The 16,738-nt window shown below is 48.0% G+C and overlaps 1 protein-coding gene across 5 annotated transcripts in view; it reads right to left on the reverse strand.

Annotated features, from left to right (window-relative positions):
- LOC139749401 (uncharacterized) overlaps positions 1-16,738 on the reverse strand; it is a 370,273-nt gene that overhangs the window by 252,753 nt on the left and 100,782 nt on the right. For 3 of the 5 annotated variants that reach the window (XM_071663210.1, XM_071663211.1, XM_071663215.1), the window contains exon 1: positions 1,895-2,086. The exons of the other annotated variants lie outside the window; for them this stretch is intronic. The gene's annotated coding sequence lies outside the window, so the exon portion shown is untranslated. Of the gene's footprint in view, positions 1-1,894; positions 2,087-16,738 lie in introns of those variants that run through there. 5 annotated transcript variants of the gene reach the window in all.

Raw genomic sequence — 16,738 nt, forward strand, 5'->3', positions numbered from 1 at the left:
ATCAGTGGTACTACCCCGACCATCATAACACACCAGTGATGTTAACCCAGACCATCATAACACACCAGTGGTGTTAACTCCGACCATCATAACACACCAGTGGTGTTAACCCGACCATCATAACACACCAGTGGTGTTAACTCCGACCATCATAACACACCAGTGGTGTTAACTCCGACCATCATAACACACCAGTGGTGTTAACCCGACCATCATAACACACCAGTGGTGTTAACCCCGACCATCATAACACACCAGTGGTGTTAACCCGACCATCATAACACACCAGTGGTATTACCCCGACCATCATAACACACCAGTGGTGTTAACCCCGACCATCATAACATACCAGTGGTGCTACCCCGACCATCATAACATACCAGTGGTGCTACCCCGACCATCATAACACACCAGTGGTGTTACACCGTCCATCATAACACACCAGTGGTGCTACCCCGACCATCATAACACATCAGTGGTGCTATCCCCGACCATCATAACACACCAGTGGTGTTAACCCCGACCATCATAACACACCAGTGGTGTTAACCCGACCATCATAACACACCAGTGGTGTTAACCCCGACCATCATAACACACCAGTGGTGTTACCCCGACCATCATAACACACCAGTGGTGTTAACCCCGACCATCATAACACACCAGTGGTGTTAACCCCGACCATCATAACACACCAGTGGTGTTACCCCGACCATCATAACACACCAGTGGTGTTAACCCCGACCATCATAACACACCAGTGGTGTTAACCCGACCATCATAACACACCAGTGGTGTTAACCCCGACCATCATAACACACCAGTGGTGTTAACCCGACCATCATAACACACCAGTGGTGTTAACCCCGACCATCATAACACACCAGTGGTGTTAACCCCGACCATCATAACACACCAGTGGTGTTAACCCCGACCATCATAACACACAATTTTATCAAATCTATCAATGTGTGTCTGTGTGTGAGTGTGTGTGTGTGTGTGTGTGTGTGTCTGTGTGTGTGTGTGTGTGTGTGTGTGTGTGTGTCTGTGTGTGTGTGTGTGTGTGTCATGATAATTACTTTATTCTTAATGTATGTGATTATAGTACGGGGTTTTTAGGTCTACTCTTATAGGCCAATTCAATAAGACGTGGTAGTTTAACATTGTTATGACCAGTTATGACGTATGGTCGAGGGAAAAAAAAGAAAGAAAAGAAAAAAAAATTGGTATCGTACGCCAGGCACCACCGGACGGAAAATTTTTCTTAGCAAATTCAATTTAAATTTTACTTTAAATTTTTATATAAAAAAAAATTTAGTACTATAATTAATTAACCCACTCAGGTATGTGTGTAGCATGACCAATATCCAAGTCAATACAAATTACGAAACAGAACCCAGAAACAATTTTAAAACTTTCAAATTAATAACCACAGCACCACCTGGCCTTAATAAATATATTTATTTATTCCCCCCCGAGGCGGAATAACCAACTTATCCAATGCCTTAACTACACGAGAGGTGGTTAAAAGCGTAACAAGTAGAGGGTGAGAAGACATGGCATGTCGTCCCCATCCATCCAGCCACTCAAAGTTAGACTCACTCCTATCATACATCATGCCTTCAACATACCTCAATTGTCTACACCAAACACTGTCTACCTAGGCAAACAACACACACACACACACACACACACACACACACACACACACACACACACACACACAACTCGAAATTCCAATTATTGAGGGGGACGTCCTCAAAACATACAGGAGATTTCAACGCTGGTTTAAGAAATAATCTTTTTTTCTTTTCTTTTTCTCTCTCCATCAAACCATCGGAGCCCCGACCCCTTCTCTCTCTCAACCATCCAGATAGATCGACCTTCAACTTACCACACGACAGACAGATCCACGTCGTCCACGTTCTCCTCCACAAGCAATTGAGGGAGAAAGTGAGGGAGGGTGTGTGTGTGGGTGTGTAGGTGATCCGCCCTTCGACGATTATCTATCCTTAAAATCACCAAGAGGAGGAGGAGCCCCGCGCGCGCACGTCCTACCCCAACACTGTCCAAGAGCCAACTGTGTCGAGTTTCTCCCAGCCAACCCTCCTCCACTCCCTTCCCTCCCTCCCTCCCTCTTTAGACTGACACCCTCCACCACTTCCCCCCCCTTCTCCCACACGACCCCTTCCACCCCTTCCCACCCTTACCCCCTTCCATGAGTCCTTCCCATTGTATCGTGTTCTCTCCCTTACGCTGAAGGGAAATAATGGGATACGAGCTGGGTGAACGAAGCATTCTGACTGGGGCACACCTGGAGCCTATGGAAAAGAAATGATCCAAAAAAGAGAGAATAAAACCCATCTGAATAGAATGGAATCATTCGGGAAATTTAAGTCTCGCCAAATGCGCATTTCCGAAGTCTCCAATGTTACCTTCGCGACACAAGGCCCCTGGGGGAAATAATGGCCAGGCAGACCAATTCAACCATTCATGGTCTTCATTTTCACCCTAATTACAGTACTACCACGCGCGGGCGAATCACCACATCCAGTAACATCTGACAGACGATTAAGACATAGTTAGCTTTGAAGTCCATCACAAATGAAGCTGAGCTGGCGACAGCTAAAGCTTTATATAAGAAAAAGCTAACCAAATTAATATATATATATATTTTCCTATGAGTCCACAGGGAAAATGAAACATGATAAGTTCCCAAGTGCACTTTTGTGTAATAATCACATCATCAGGGGAGACACAAGAGGGAAATATAACAGTCAGTTGATATACAACCAAGAGACGTAGCAAGGACGCCATTTGGTAAACAAGTAAACAAGTATCTCTCATGATGTGATTGTGACACGAAAGTGCACTTGGGAAGTTATCGTGTTTCATTTTCCCCCCGTGGACTCATGGGAATATACTTGATCACGCGCTCAAATGTGATCCTTTCCAATATATATATATATATATATATATATATATATATATATATATATATATATATATATATATATATATATATATATATTCATGGACACGAGAACAGTTTTCATGTTCACTGACTCGAGAACAAAATAACAATGTTAGAACACATTTTTATCAGTAAAACATTTAAAGAAAAAAAAAATGCTAATATTTTTTCCTTTTGTCTTCTAACCCTTTCTAATATAACAAAGACACATTAGTCGAAATCTAACACTAATTTCAGCCCTGACGTACGCTTTAGATACGCGTTTTGAGCGTACAATTACCAAATTTCAATCCTAAGGTACTTACGCACTTGCGTATATTACCCTTGAGCGACCCCCCCCCCCCCAAAAATGATCGAGAAACTGAGAGAGAGAGAGAGAGAGAGAGAGAGAGAGAGAGAGAGAGAGAGAGAGAGAGAGAGAGAGAGAGAGAGAGAGAGAGAGAGAGAGATCGTCGGACGCTCTGATTGGGTAACATGGTATTCCAGTGTCGCCATCTGTTGCTTGGATACGTCAACACGGCGCCCCTTGCCATCGCCTCACGACATCACACACACACACACACACACACACACATGTTTCCCGTCTTGGTATATATTTACCATCTCTTCTCATGACGTCAGCGAGAGTCTAATTACCTACGCTTGTATCAAACTGCTTTTGCCACTGCAGGCAAACAAGTCCTAATTAACAAAGACAATTTCTGATATAATATGTTTTTGTTTTTGTTAGAGAAATGGACAAGATAAAGATAATATAGATAAAGATAGTGGAATATATATATATATCTGTCAGTTTTTTTTAAGTCTTGTATCCCATGATCACGACGGGTGTGGTTGACCCTGAACGGGGGGTGGGTCAGAGGTCAAAGGTCATCTTGACCCAAAGGTCGTGCCCCTGGAGAGGGGATGGGGTCAAGGTCTTCGCCCCCCCCCCCAAGGTGTGGCCAACCAATGATGAACGTTCAGCACAGACGCTCCAAGAACAATGTGAAGAACTTTGTTGAACAGACGCTTCAGCCAAAGTCTACTTGTCTACCTATCTACCAACCTGCCTATCTACCTGCCTACCTATCTACCTACCTAGTTATCTACCTACCTAGTTATCTACCTACCTATCTACCTACCAACCTATTTACCTACCTGCCTATCTACCTATCTATCTATCTACCTATCTACCTACCTAGTTATCTACCTACCTATCTACCTACCAACCTATTTACCTACCTACCTGCCTATCTACCTATATACTTACTTGTCTACCTATCTATCTACCTACCTACCTATCTATCTACCTTCCGATCTACCTACCAACCTATCTACCTACCTGCCTATCTACCTATCTACTTACTTGCCTACCTATCTATCTACCTACCTACCTATCTACCTTCCGATCTACCTACCAATCTACCTACCCGCCTTCCTATCTACCTACTTACCTACCTATCTACCTATATAATGTGTGTGTGTGTGTGTGTATGTGTGTATGTGTGTGTGTTATCTAAGATACTACCAGAACACAGATAGTCTCCTGGTCGACTGGTCGACTACCCCCCCCCCCCTTTACCCTCGTTCAGGGAGGGGAGGAGGAGAGGGGAAGAGGGGGTTGGAGGTAGTTCGTGCGTGTGGATGGTCATTAGCGACCACCAAACAACTCCCTCCCCCCCTCCCTTTTCCCCCCCTCCCATACCCCCTTCCACACCACTGCCTCCCCTTCCCCTCCCCCACCCTCACCTCCCTCACCCGACTTCCCCCTCCACTCCATTCCCCTCCACCCCTCCCCTCACTATTATTGATCTTAGATGAATCATATATCATCGACCCAACCCCCACAACCCACAACCCCTCCCACACACACCCCCATCCTAGAACCCCTTCCACCTCACCCCCCCATTGGAACCCCTCCCCCTCCCCTCCCCCCTTCCCCTCCCCCTGTACACATGACCTGTGGTAAACCCACGACTGTCACTTCCGCTCAGGAGATGCGTGGCCCCAACCCCCCCACCAACCCCAACCCGTTCGCCCAACGCTTCCCCTCACACATGGCTAACCTCTCATAACCTCACTACATCTCTCATAACTTCATTACATCTCTCATAACCTCACTACGCCTCTCATAACCTCACTACGCCTCTGATAACCCCACTTCACCTCTCATTCATAACCTCACTATATCTCTCATAACCCCACCACACCTCACATAACCCCACCACACCTCTCGTAACCTCACTACGCCTCTCATAACCCCACCACGCCTCTCACAACCTCACTACACCTCTCATAACCTCAATACATTTCTCATAACCTCACTACGCCTCTCATAACCCCACCACGCCTCTCATAACCCCACCACACCTCTCATAACCCCACTATACCTCTCATAACCTCACTACGCCTCTCATAACCCCACCACGCCTCTCATAACCCCACCACACCTCTCATAACCCCACTATACCTCTCATAACCTCACCACACCTCTCATAACTCCACCACGCCTCTCATAACCCCACCACACCTCTCATAATTCCACCACGCCTCTCATAACCTCACCACACCTCTCATAACTCCACCACGCCTCTCATAACCCCATCACGCCTCTCATAACCTCACCACACCATAACCCCACCACACCTCTCATAACCCACCACACCTCTCATAACCTCACCACACCTCTCATAACCCCACCACACCTCTCATAACCCCACTTCACCTCTCATAACCTCACCACACCTCTCATAACCCCACCACACCTCTCATAACCCCTCTATACCTCTCATAACCTCATCACACCTCTCATAACCCCACCACGCCTCTCATAACCCCACCACACCTCTCATAACCCCTCTATACCTCTCATAACCTCACCACGCCTCTCATAACCCCACCACACCTCTCATAACCCCACCACACCTCTCATAACCTCACCACACCTCTCATAACCCACCACACCTCTCATAACCTCACCACACCTCTCATAACCCCACCACACCTCTCATAACCTCACCACACCTCTCATAACCCCACTTCACCTCTCATAACCCACCACACCTCTCATAACCCCACCACACCTCTCATAACCCACCACACCTCTCATAACCCCACCACACCTCTCATAACCTCACCACACCTCTCATAACCCCACTTCACCTCTCATAACCTCACCACACCTCTCATAACCCCTCTATACCTCTCATAACCCACCACACCTCTCATAACCTCACCACGCCTCTCATAACCCCACCACACCTCTCATAACCCCACCACACCTCTCATAACCCCACCACACCTCTCATAACCCCTCTCTACCTCTCATAACCTCACCACACCTCTCATAACCCACCACACCTCTCATAACCCCACCACACCTCTCATAACCCCACTTCACCTCTCATAACCTCACCACACCTCTCATAACCCCTCTATACCTCTCATAACCCCACCACGCCTCTCATAACCCACCACACCTCTCATAACCCCACCACACCTCTCATAACCCCACCACACCTCTCATAACCCCACCACACCTCTCATAACCCCACCACACCTCTCATAACCCCACTTCACCTCTCATAACCCACCACACCTCTCATAACCCCACCACACCTCTCATAACCCCACCACACCTCTCATAACCCCACCACACCTCTCATAACCCCACCACACTCTCATAACCCCACCACACCTCTCATAACCCACCACACCTCTCATAACCCCACCACACCTCTCATAACCCACCACACCTCTCATAACCCCACCACACCTCTCATAACCCACCACACCTCTCATACCCCACCACACCTCTCATAACCCACCACACCTCTCATAACCCACCACACTCTCATACCCCCACCACCTCTCATAACCCACCACACCTCTCATAACCCCACCACACCTCTCATAACCCACCACACCTCTCATAACCCACCACACCTCTCATAACCCACCACACCTCTCATAACCCACCACACCTCTCATAACCCACCACACCTCTCATAACCCCACCACACCTCTCATAACCTCACCACACCTCTCATAACCTCACCACACCTCTCATAACCCCACCACACCTCTCATAACCTCACCACACCTCTCATAACCCCATCACACCTCTCATAACCCCACCACAACTCTCATAACCCCACCACACCTCTCATAACCCCACCACACCTCTCATAACCCCACCACACCTCTCATAACCCCACCACACCTCTCATAACCCCACCACGCCTCTCATTACCCCACCACACGTCTCATAACCCCACCACACCTCTCATAACCCCACCACACCTCTCATAACCCACCACACCTAATCGTACGAATACTTAAAATACCACAATAATGTAATGGTATAACGACTTGAATATCACAATTATGTAATCGTACGAATACTTAATCCAACGACTTAATTGCCCCCCCCCCCCAACCAATTAGTCAGTCCGAACATCAAATTCAAAATGATTAAAAGGCCCTATGCTTAGATTTAGAGGAATCCAAATTTTCAAAAGAACACCAGCATATACATACACGTATATATTCCTATGAGTCCACGGGGAAAATGAAACACGGTAAGTTCCCAAGTGCATTTTCGTGTAATAATCACATCATCAGGGGAGACACAAGAGAGAAATATAACAGTCAGTTGATATACAACGAAGAGACGAAGCGAGGACGCTATTTGGACAATCGCATGTTTACTATGAAGTTAATCATCATGAAGTTTGTTATAAATGTAATTATATAAATGAAGTTAATCATCATGAAGTTTGTTATAAATGTAATTATATAAATGATTCACGGCAGAACTTAATTTCCCCTAAAACGACTCCAAAATCTTCAGCACTGAAAAAAAAAAAAATTCATGTGTTGAAGGGAAAATGTTTTCGAAGAAAAATTTAACGAAGTGAAATACAGACAAGAAGTCATTTATCAAGCCCTAAATATCTTTGTTTCAGAAATATGATACAATGAAAGGATGAGGTAATCCAAAATGATGAAGTAAAAATGTATCGTACTGTTTCCTTTGGCTGACAGACACTAATCAGACATGAAACCAGTCATAAAAAATTCTTGATTATGTACACTGGAAAAAGGGGAACTGTTCACAAATTTGTGTCCACGACAAAGTTTCTCCAGTTCGTATAAGACCTTCACAAAAAAGATATTACAGTTACAATTCTTTGTACATCTGGTGATAGAATATTCAATGATATTTCTCGTGGTAAAGGAGTTACAGTAAATAAATGAATTAACGTTACCCCAATCAACACAATGGTCATAAATGCGTAAAACAATGGTATTGGTGAAGGTCTATACACACTGGATGCCTTTGTTGTGGACAACATTTGTAAACAATTCCCTTTCTTGTCCACATAATAAGAATTTTATGTCAGGCAGGATGCCAGACCCGAACACCACCATATCTCAAGTTGAAAGTCAACTTCGCTTCACCCTTCATCTTCCCTACACCCTCATCTACACTACACCTACATCTTCACTATACCCTTTATCACCATAGACTCATCTTTCTTCCCCGAGTAGATGAAAAGATTTAAAAAGTCAATAATTCCACCATTATGAGTGTATATATATATATATATATATATATATATATATATATATATATATATATATATATATATATATATATATATTCCTATGAGTCCACGGGGAAAATGAAACACGATAAGTTCCCAAGTGCACTTTCGTGTAATAATCACATCATCAGGGGAGACACAAGAAAGAAATATAAGTGTGTGTGTGTGTGTGTGTGTGTGTGTGTGTGTGTGTGTGTGTGTGTGTGTGTGTTCCACTCGCCATCACCGTCACAACTCAACACGGGTGGACGGAGTCTAAGAGGGAATAAACATAAACCCGAAGGTTCGCCTGGCGAGACTGTGCTCAGGCGGGGAGGCAAGTACGGCAGGCAATGTGGACGATGGTGTTCATCCAGCCACCGTCTCTCACTTCGTCTATTCTCCCTCTTTCCAGTGTGATGATATACGTATGTATATAAACCAACAGAAACTTGTGAAAATATATATGTATATATATACCATAAATATAACATATAAAGATGAGAAGGAAGAGAACGTAAGGAAGGAAATAATACAGAAATAATATTAGGGGAAACTATTTGACGTGTATTGAAAAAAGCTGAACATCTCATTCTTTTACATCGTCATGCAGGGATGAAGTCTGTTGGGGGTGTCATGCGCCCTTGGTGCATGCCTGCCTCAGGCACTTCCATCCTGACACTATCTTACGTTTACATAGAAAAAAAAAATGGTATTCCATGACTCATAAGATGAACTGAACATAAGTTCAGTCTCCACGCCAATGAAAAGGTTTCGTGGAGGAGAAATACACATGACAAGAATCGCAACCAATATTCTTTCCTTCTGGTCATTCTGGGGTTGAAACCGACCCTCCAGGGGTAGCAAGACTTGACTGAAGTTTCCAGTGGCGCGTTTCCTGGAACGATGGAGCAGCACCACTGAAGGGGTTTTTTCCAGCAAACACTGTGTGTGGGGGAATTTCCAGGAAGACCTCTGGGGTTTTATGGATCTTCTGGCAAGCTTCTGGGTTTTTCCTTAAAAAAATATAAGCTTTCCAGTAATGCACAGTGCCTTCCAGTAATGCACAGTGCCTTCCAGTAATGCACAGTGCCTTCCAGTAATGCACAGTGCCTTCCAGTAATGCACAGTGCCTTCCAGTAATGCACAGTGCCTTCCAGCAAAGCAAAGTGCCTTCCAGCAAAGCAAAGTGCCTTCAAGCTAAGCAAAGTGCCTTCCAGCAAAGCAAAATGCCTTCCAGCAAAGCAAAGTGCTTTCCAGCAAAGCAAAGTGCCTTCCAGCAAAGCAAAATGCCTTCCAGCAAAGCAAAATGCCTTCCAGCTAAGCACAGTGCCTTCCAGCTAAGCAAAGTACCTTCCAGCTAAGCAAAGTGCCTTCCAGCTAAGCAAAGCGCCTTCCAGCTAAGCAAAGTGCCTTCCAGCTGAACACGGGAGCCTTCCACGAAGAAGGAGGTTCTCCAGTAAAACGCAAGGCTTTTCTACGAACCAGCTGGCCTCCCTGCAGACAGCTGGATCACCCTACCAAACACACAGTCAGCCTCCCTACAACACCATAGGCCTCCCTACAACACCATAGGCCTCCTTAACACACAGTCAGCCTCCCTACAACACCATAGGCCTCCCTAACACACAGTCAGCCTCCCTACAACACCATAGGCCTCCCTAACACACAGTCAGCCTCCCTACAACACCATAGGCCTCCCTAACACACAGCCAGCCTCCCTACAACACCATAGGCCTCCCTAACACACAGCCAGCCTCCCTACAACACCATAGGCCTCCCTAACACACAGTCAGCCTCCCTACAACACAATAGGCCTCCCTAACACACAGCCAGCCTCCCTACAACACCATAGGCCTCCCTAACACACAGTCAGCCTCCCTACAACACCATAGGCCTCCCTAACACACAGCCAGCCTCCCTACAACACCATAGGCCTCCCTAACACACAGTCAGCCTCCCTACAACACCATAGGCCTCCCTAACACACAGCCAGCCTCCCTACAACACCATAGGCCTCCCTAACACACAGTCAGCCTCCCTACAACACAATAGGCCTCCCTAACACACAGCCAGCCTCCCTACAACACCATAGGCCTCCCTAACACACAGTCAGCCTCCCTACAACACCATAGGCCTCCCTAACACACAGTTAGTCTCCCTACAACACCATAGGCCTCCCTAACACAGAGCCAGCCTCCCTACAACACCATAGGCCTCCCTAACACACAGTCAGCCTCCCTACAACACCATAGGCCTCCCTAACACACAGTCAGCCTCCCTACAACACCATAGGCCTCCCTAACACACAGTCAGCCTCCCTACAAAGAAGTGCGCCTCCAAAAACTACAAAACTACTCTGAAATCCCCCCCCCCCCCCCACTCCTCCTCGTCCACCAGCGGAGCGCCTTGTCTCCCTCCAAAAAAAAACCAGCCCCTCTCCTCGAGTTAGCTTGGAGGGGAGAGAGGGACAGAACAACGAGGAACCACAAGCCAAACTCAACCCCCTTGTGAGCGCTACATGCACGTCCGCCTCTCGGTATTGCCCAGCCACACTCAGCTACCCACACAGTCATTCCCACCACACGCTGCTGGAGATGAACTCGCTCATCCAAACAGAGAAAAGAGAGAGGGAAGTCTTGGAGGCATAGCCAACACCACCTCGCCCCCCCCCCCCCCCCAGCACGATAAGGGAATGTAAACAACACGAGAAATTCAGAAAAGAAAAATCCGATTAAAAGATAAAAAAAAAGTTGTTTCGGTCATTTTGACAATATATATATATATATATATATATATATATATATATATATATATATATATATATATATATAGTTCTGTGGGGCCTGGATGTGGAAAGGGAGCTGTGGTTTCGGTGCATTATTACATGACAGCTAGAGACTGAGTGTGAACGAATGTGGCCTTTGTTGTCTTTTCCTAGCGCTGCCTCGCGCACGTGCGGGGGGGGGGGGGGGGGGGGGTAGGGGGTTGTTGTTATTGCATGTGTGGCGGGGTGGCGACGGGAATGAATAAAGGCAGCAAGTATGAATTATGTACATGTGTATATATGTATATGTCTGTGTGTGTACATATATGTATACGTTAAAATGTACAAGTATGTATATGTGCGTGTGTGGACGTGTATGTACATACATGTGTATGTGGGTGGGTTGCGCCATTCTTTCGTCTGTTTCCTTGCGCTACCTCGCTAACGCGGGAGACAGCGACAACGTACAATAAATGAATATATGGAGAAATAAATAAATATATATATATATATATATATATATATATATATATATATATATATATATATATATATATATTCGTGTGGTGTGAGGTGGTTTGATCGAGTAAGTAACGTAAGGGTAAGAGAGATGTGTGGAAATAAAAAGAGCGTGGTCGAGAGAGCAGAAGAGGGTGTTTTGAAATGGTTTGGGCACATGGAGAAAATGAGTGAGGAGAGATTGACCAAGAGGATATATGTGTCGGAGGTGGAGGGAACGAGGAGAAGAGGGAGACCAAATTGGAGGTGGAAAGATGGAGTGAAAAAGATTTTGTGTGATCGGGGCCTGAACATGCAGGAGGGTGAAAGGAGGGCAAGAAATAGAGTGAATTGGAGTCATGTGGTATACAGGGGTTGACGTGCTGTCAGTGGATTGAAGCAAGGCATGTGAAGCGTCTGGGGTAAACCATGGAAAGCTGTGTAGGTATGTATATTTGCGTGTGTGGACGTGTGTATGTACATGTGTATGGGGGGGGGGGGGTTGGGCCATTTCTTTCGTCTGTTTCCTTGCGCTACCTCGCAAACGCGGGAGACAGCGACAAAGTATAAAAAAAAAAAAAAAAAAAAATAGTTCTGTGAGGTCTGGATGTGGAAAGGGAGCTGTGGTTTCGGTGCATTATTACATGACAGCTAGAGAATGAGTGTGAACGAATGTGGCCTTTGTTGTCTTTTCCTAGCGCTGCCTCGCGCACGTGCGGGGGGGGGGGGGTAGGGGGTTGTTGTTATTGCATGTGTGGCGGGGTGGCGACGGGAATGAATAAAGGCAGCAAGTATGAATTATGTACATGTGTATATATGTATATGTCTGTGTGTGTATATATATGTATACGTTAAAATGTACAAGTATGTATATGTGCGTGTGTGGACGTGTATGTATATACATGTGTATGGGGGTGGGTTGCGCCATTCTTTCGTCTGTTTCCTTGCGCTACCTCGCTAACGCGGGAGACAGCGACAAAGTACAATAAATGAATATATAGATAAATATATATATATATATATATATATATATATATATATATATATATATATATATATATATATATATATATATATATATATATATTCGTATGAGTCCACGGGGAAATGGAACACGATAAGCCCCCAAGTGCACTTTCGTGTAATAATCACATCATCAGGGAATTATATATATATATATATATATATATATATATATATATATATATATATATATATATATACATATCGTCCATGAGATGGCCTTGTTTAGTTCATTATTCGGTCACCCTCTGTCGTTTCAAGTAACAAGTGTAAATAAAGAAAATAAGAGGCGCAACGTCAATGGCCGTGAGCGACACAGTGGCCTCACCCGCCACAATATGGCTGGCGTTACGAGAGAGAGAGAGAGAGAGAGAGAGAGAGAGAGAGAGAGAGAGAGAGAGAGAGAGAGAGACCAAGGCCTAAGCAGGATATATATATATATATATATATATATATATATATATATATATATATATATATATATATATATATATATATATATATATATATATATTATCCCTGGGGATAGGGGAGAAAGAATACTTCCCACGTATTCCCTGCGTGTCGTAGAAGGCGACTAAAAGGGAAGGGAGCGGGGGGCTGGAAATCCTCCCCTCTCGTTTTTTTTTTTTTTTTTTCCAAAAGAAGGAACAGAGAAGAGGGCCAAGTGAGGATATTCCCTCAAAGGCCCAGTCCTCTGTTCTTAACGCTACCTCGCTATCGCGGGAAATGGCGAATAGTATGAAAAAAAAAAAAAAAAAAAAAATATATATATATATATATATATATATATATATATATATATATATATATATATAGTTCATGGACATGTGATTGATATACTCTCTCTCTCTCTCTCTCTCTCTCTCTCTCTCTCTCTCTCTCTCTCTCTCTCTCTCTCTCTCTCTCTCTCAGTTCTCGATCACTGAGGGTCTCTCTCTCTCTCTCTCTCTCTCTCTCTCTCTCTCTCCCTCTCTCTCTCTCTCTCTCTCTCTCTCTCTCTCTCTCTCTCTCTCTCTCTCAGTTCTCGATCACTGGGGGTCTCTCTCTCTCTCTCTCTCTCTCTCTCTCTCTCTCTCTCTCTCTCGCTGGCTGACTCAGTCAAAAGTGGATTACCGACAAGAATTTCCCTTCTTCCTCGTCAGCTGGAGGAGGACTTGTCCTTGTTCTCTCATTGTCTCTAGACATAATATATATATATATATAAATATATATATATATATATATATATATATATATATATATATATATATATATATATATATATATATATATATATATAAAAGGAGGAACAAATAAAGAAAGACTTTCAATAATTGAGAAAATAAAACTGACCTCCGACGCAAGGGGGGAGGGGTAGAGGGGGGAGGGGGGAGAGTCGTTTGTCTGCTGGGGTACTGGGGGTCTCTGTCGTCTGCTGGGGTATCGGGGGCCTCTGTCGTCTGCTGGGGGGGTAGCCTGTCGTCTGCTGGGGTACTGGGGCCTCTGTCGTCTGCTGGGGGGTAGCCTGTCGTCTGCTGGGGTACTGGGGCCTCTGTCGTCTGCTGGGGGGTAGCCTGTCGTCTGCTGGGGGGGTAGCCTGTCGTCTGCTGGGGTACTGGGGGCCTCTGTCGTCTGCTGGGGGGTCGCCTGTCGTCTGCTGGGGGGTAGCCTGTCGTCTGCTGGGGTACTGGGGCCTCTGTCGTCTGCTGGGGGGGTAGCCTGTCGTCTGCTGGGGTACTGGGGCCTCTGTCGTCTGCTGGGGGGTAGCCTGTCGTCTGCTGGGGTACTGGGGACCTCTGTCGTCTGCTGGGGTACTGGGGACCTCTGTCGTCTACTGGGGGGGTAGCCTGTCGTCTACTGGGGGGGTAGCCTGTCGTCTACTGGGGGGGTAGCCTGTCGTCTACTGGGGGGGTAGCCTGTCGTCTGCTGGGGGGGTAGCCTGTCGTCTGCTGGGGTACTGGGGCCTCTGTCGTCTGCTGGGGTACTGGGGACCTCTGTCGTCTACTGGGGGGTAGCCTGTCGTCTGCTGGGGGGTAGCCTGTCGTCTGCTGGGGTACTGGGGACCTCTGTCGTCTACTGGGGGGGTAGCCTGTCGTCTGCTGGGGGGGTAGCCTGTCCTCTGCTGGGGGGTAGCCTGTCGTCTACTGGGGGGTAGCCTGTCGTCTACTGGGGGGGTAGCCTGTCGTCTGCTGGGGGGTAGCCTGTCGTCTGCTGGGGGGTAGCCTGTCGTCTGCTGGGGGGGTAGCCTGTCGTCTGCTGGGGGGGTAGCCTGTCGTCTACTGGGGGGTAGCCTGTCGTCTACTGAGGGGGTCGGCTGTCGTCTGCTGGCGGGTGGTAGCCTGTCCTCTGCTGGGGGGGTAGCCTGTCGTCTACTGGGGGGTCGCCTGTCGTCTACTGGGGGGTAGCCTGTCGTCTGCTGGGGTACTGGGGGCCTCTGTCGTCTGCTGGGGGTTGCCTGTCGTCTGCTGGGGTACTGGGGACCTCTGTCGTCTGCTGGGGGGTAGCCTGTCGTCTGCTGGGTACTTGGGGACTCTGTCGTCTGATGGGCGGGGTAGCCTGTCGTTATGGGGGGGTAGCTGTCCTCTGCTGGGGGGTAGCTGTCGTCTGCTGGGTATTGGGGCCTCTGTCGTCTGCTGGGGGGTAGCCTGTCGTCTGCTGGGGTACTGGGGCCTCTGTCGTCTACTGGGGGGTAGCCTGGTCCTCTGCTGGGGTACTGGGGCCTCTGTCGTCTGCTGGGGGGGTAGCCTGTCGTCTGCTGGGGTATGGGGGTCATCATGTCCTCTGCTGGGGGGGTAGCCTGTCGTCTGCTGGGGGGGTAGCCTGTCCTCTGCTGGGGGGTAGCCCTGTCCTCTGTCTGCTGGGGTATGGCCTGTCGTCTGCTGGGGGGGTAGCCTGTCGTCTCTGGGAGGGTAGCCTGTCCTCTGCTGGGGGGGTAGCCTGTCGTCTACTGGGGTACTGGGGCCTCTGTCGTCTACTGGGGGGGTAGCCTGTCGTCTGCTGGGGTACTGGGGACCTTGTCGTCTGCTGGGGGGTAGCCTGTCGTCTGCTGGGGTACTGGGGCCTCTGTCGTCTGCTGGGGTATGGGCCTTGTCGTCTCTGGGGGGGGTAGCCTTGTCGTCTGCTGGGGGTAGCTGTCGTCTACTGGGCGGGTACTGGCCCTGTCGTCTGCTGGGGTTGGGGGCCTTGTCGTCTGCTGGGGGGTAGCCTGTCGTCTGCTGGGGTACTGGGGCCTCTGTCGTCTGCTGGGTAGGGGTGCCTGTCGTCTGCTGGGTAGGGGTAGCCCTGTCGTCTGCTGGGGTACTGGGGGCCGTCTGTCGTCTGCTGGGGGGGTAGCCTGTCCTCTGCTGGGGGGTAGCCTGTCGTCTGCTGGGGTGGGTGCCCTGTCGTCTGCTGGGGGGTAGCCTGTCGTCTGCTGGGGTACTGGGGCCTCTGTCGTCTGCTGGGGGGTAGCCTGTCGTCTGCTGGGGTACTGGGGGCCTCTGTCGTCTGCTGGGGTACTGGGGACCTCTGTCGTCTGCTGGGGTACTGGGGACCTCTGTCGTCTGCTGGGGGGTCGCCTGTCGTCTGCTGGGGTATTGGGGGCCTCTGTCGTCTGCTGGGTATTGGGGGTAACCTGTCGTCTGCTGGGGTACTGGGGGCCTCTGTCGTCTGCTGGGGGGTAGCCTGTCGTCTGCTGGGGTACTGGGGCCTCTGTCGTCTGCTGGGGTAGGGGCCTCTGTCGTCTGCTGGGGTGGTAGCCTGTCGTCTGCTGGGGTACTGGGGCCTCTGTCGTCTGCTGGGGGGGTAGCCTGTCGTCTGCTGGGGTATTGGGGGCCTCTGTCGTCTGCTGGGGTATTGGGGGTCTCTGTCGTCTGCTGGGGGGGTAGCCTGTCGTCTGCTGAGGTCGCGTTAGGACCCAAGCTTTCTGGTAAATGGACTTCACGG

The sequence above is a fragment of the Panulirus ornatus genome, chromosome 7 (genome assembly GCF_036320965.1).
Source record: "Panulirus ornatus isolate Po-2019 chromosome 7, ASM3632096v1, whole genome shotgun sequence".
In the NCBI taxonomy this organism is placed as follows: domain Eukaryota; kingdom Metazoa; phylum Arthropoda; class Malacostraca; order Decapoda; family Palinuridae; genus Panulirus; species Panulirus ornatus.